Source organism: Cavia porcellus, unplaced genomic scaffold, assembly GCF_034190915.1.
Source record: "Cavia porcellus strain 051 isolate PalLab524CR breed Dunkin Hartley unplaced genomic scaffold, mCavPor4.1 scaffold_19, whole genome shotgun sequence".
NCBI classification, from domain to species: Eukaryota; Metazoa; Chordata; class Mammalia; order Rodentia; family Caviidae; genus Cavia; species Cavia porcellus.
This window is the reverse complement of record NW_026947502.1, coordinates 10727547-10730955: the sequence shown is the minus strand read 5'-3', so window position 1 is coordinate 10730955 and position 3409 is coordinate 10727547. Positions and strand designations below refer to the sequence as shown.

At 37.2% G+C, this 3409-nt stretch overlaps 1 non-coding gene across 1 annotated transcript; it reads left to right on the top strand.

The window, feature by feature from the left end:
* The first annotated feature begins 858 nt into the window (after positions 1–858).
* On the top strand, positions 859–991 carry LOC111757854 (small nucleolar RNA SNORA2/SNORA34 family). The gene has a single exon (XR_002792115.1). It is a non-coding gene; the product is annotated as a small nucleolar RNA SNORA2/SNORA34 family (small nucleolar RNA).
* The last annotated feature ends 2418 nt before the right edge of the window (positions 992–3409 follow it).

Sequence of the window (3409 nt, the reverse complement as noted above, 5' to 3'; positions counted from 1 at the left end):
AAATGAAGAATGAATGTTTTCACTCCTAACTATTGGAAGGTAAAGAGGCATGTCGACAATTGTTTATCTAACATCAGAGCTGAGATTAGGACCTCTAAGTGGAGAAGAAAACACATTTTCAGCAAAGCGATATTTTCTTCCAACCGGCAAATTCTACAAAACTCAACAAGAAACTGTGATCCAAATCCATTTTTTCTACTAAAATTGGTTTGTAACAGCACTGTTGTAGCCAGACGAAAGACCTCAAAACACATTTTCTTCTCTAAGTGAGCTAAATAAGATGACATTCAAGGACCTCAGCAGCCTGAGTTTTCTATTTATTAAGTATCTGTTAATATATTGCTAATAATCAACTGTTAAATAATAGTACCAAGGATGTTCTCATTTCCCTGGTGCTCCCATCTACCATACTGCAACTGGAATCCTTCCGGCTTCATGCCTGGATATTTACCATATCAAAATCCAAAATGAAATCAAGCAATTTGAGTCAGATAAGAAGGACTTATTAGGAGCAACCTAAGTTTATGCCAAATGTAAGCAAATGTAGGGAGAAACTGTCATCCTGAAATCAAGACTCAGATCATGTGAGCTGGAACTTTTTTCTCTATTACCTAGACAACTCTGCCTTGAGCACCGAAAGATGCAGTGAGATATAATTTAGTATCTGAGTGTAAGACATCAGTACATCAAGGTCCATAAATAAAAGTGAAAAAGAAGCTTGCTGAAAGCCTATGGACTTAGCATATTACAGGAGTGAATAAAAATATTTCCAGATTATTTTTAACTTTTATAATTTTTATTACTATTTTAATTAACATATAATAGTTACATACACTTACAGAGTATAAAGAGATGTTTTTGGCCCTGAATCAAGACTAGCAGGTTTCTGAAGCTGTTGGTTTCAAGCAAGAGCCTAGAGTATCTTTCTATAGTCTGTTGGTCATTTCAGAACCTTAGAAATGTGATGATCAATTCATTAGAAACAACACCCCACCCACCTCTATGAAACCACAGCCATGAGTCCAGGCCCACTGGCCCAGAGAAGAAGAGGCCATTCCCCACCCACCCACTGCTGCCACAGGCCCAGAGGAAGCGAGTCCATAATTCCAGGGAGCCTATCACTGTGAGTTAGGAGGAGAAAAAGCCAAGGGCCCTGGTGAACTCACCTGGGCCAGAGAAGAGCCCACACCCCTCAGGAAGCCATGGGCTAGGATGCAGATGAGAGAAAACCATGCCCTGGGCTTCTGCAACCACGGGGGAACATCCAAGAGCAGCCACCTCACACCTCTATGCCACCCTAGGAACCTTAGATCAGAGGAACCTAAGTGCTTAGCCCAATCCCCTACACCACTGGATGGGCGGACAGTGCAAGAAGCACCCAGGAATCAGCAACTGGCTAATTAGGAGGAATACAGGAAAATATCAAGATGAAGGAGCAGGATGTAGTCTCAGACCTCTGGCCCACCCCGAACAAGTCCAGGAGACACAGACACAAAGAAACTGGAAGTCATACACATGAAATCTCTGAAAAGATGTCAACTGAATTAAAGACAACTTAGTGCTTACATTGTTCAATCAATTTTGCATGCCTAGATCTTTCTCAAAGCAAGAACAGGAGACCAAGACATGGAAGAAATTAAAAGCCACACAGCTGAAATTTCTAAGATGACAGCAACATAAGTAAAGAAACAACTTAGTGTTTGTGCTGTTTGGTCAACTTTGCATGCTCGTGTCTGGAGTTTGAGCATCTGTTTAGAGGACAGCAATGTGTGTTACAGTAACTATGGTTGATTTCCTACTGCCTTGTTTTTGAAGTGCAATTTCATTCCCATTGTTTTATTTTGTTTTATTCTCTTAAAATAAAAAAAGAGGCATTCTGACATATGTTTTCAGAGTGGTACCACCAACTGCTGCTGACACATCCACTGTCTCACATAACGTTTTCTATGAAAAGACAATTGAAATTCTGTTATTTTAAAATAATATATCATTACTATGATCACTCTGATGTTATAGATTTCAAAATCTATTCCTCCTGTCTATAAGAAACTCTGTGTCCTTTGATTAACAGCTCCTCCTCCCCTCCCAAATCAGATTCTGGTAACCACTACTCTACTCTCCCCTTGTAGGAGTTCAGCTTTCCCAGATTCCACCTATAATTGATGTCATATAGCCTGTCTCTTCCTGTGACTGCTTATTTTACTTAGCTTAATATCCTCCAGATTCACCTACATTATTAAAAATAACAATCCCCCCCTTAAACAGTTGAATAGTATCTATTGTACATGTGCATTTCCTTCATTCATCTGCTTTTAAATGCTTATTCGTAATGATGTACTGAATGTGAAAATAAAGATATTCTTTCACTGATTTACACTCCTTTCCATATATAGCCACAAGAGGAATCACTGGATTTCGTGGTAGTTCGTTTTAGTGTTCCGAGCAAACTCCATACTGCTTCTCACGAGTACACTGACTTAACATTACCACCCTTTACCCTGCATCAACTCCAGAACTTATTATCTTATTTTTCTACACAAAAAAACACTCTAACAAGTATGAAATACTATCTTAATTTTTAATTTGCATTTTTACAAGGATTCATGCAGCTGGCTGTTTTTTTCATGAACATCCCAGTCATTTGTATGTCTTCTTTTGAGAAGTCTCTCTCCACGTCCTGTACTCACTTTTTAAAAATGAGGTCATTTTTTATTTTTTGCCATTGAGTTGTTTGAGTTATTTCTATTCTGAGTTACTTACATTTTGGGTATTAACTTTCTATCAAATTTACAAATATTTCCCCCATTCTGTGAGTTGTTTCTTCATATCCTCAAATTCATATTTATTCATTTAATTAGGATAATTTTCAATGAGATCAGTTTTAACATTCTTCTGCAAGAAAAATTCAGATCCTAATCTGTTCCATTTTCCTGAATCTTTGATATGTAATACTCAATGATAGCAGAAAAAAAATATTGTTCTTTAAAGTAGTCTTGTTTACAATAGAAAAGGAAATGATGAAATGTATGGTATCTCCTTCAAGAACTCCTCATAATAAACATATAGGCCAAAATACATGAAGTATATGAGTTTGGAAGGTTTCAACTTTTTGAAAAAGCTTAGCTATCTGAAATAAAAATATTAAAGTAATGATAATAAAGCAACAGCACTATAGTTTCAAGACTCTCGACAATTGAACTACCTTGACCCTTCACCTTTCAGCCAAGGATGAGGGTGGCATGCTACAGCATGTAAAAGAAAATAAAAACAGTAAAAGAAATAAAAACAAACCATGACAAGGAAGCAGCAGCTTAGGAAAGATAGAATGTTTTTTACATGGTAGGTGACACAGTTAACTTCAAATGAGAAACATATTTCAAACAGTCCATGTTGAACACAGATGGAGAGT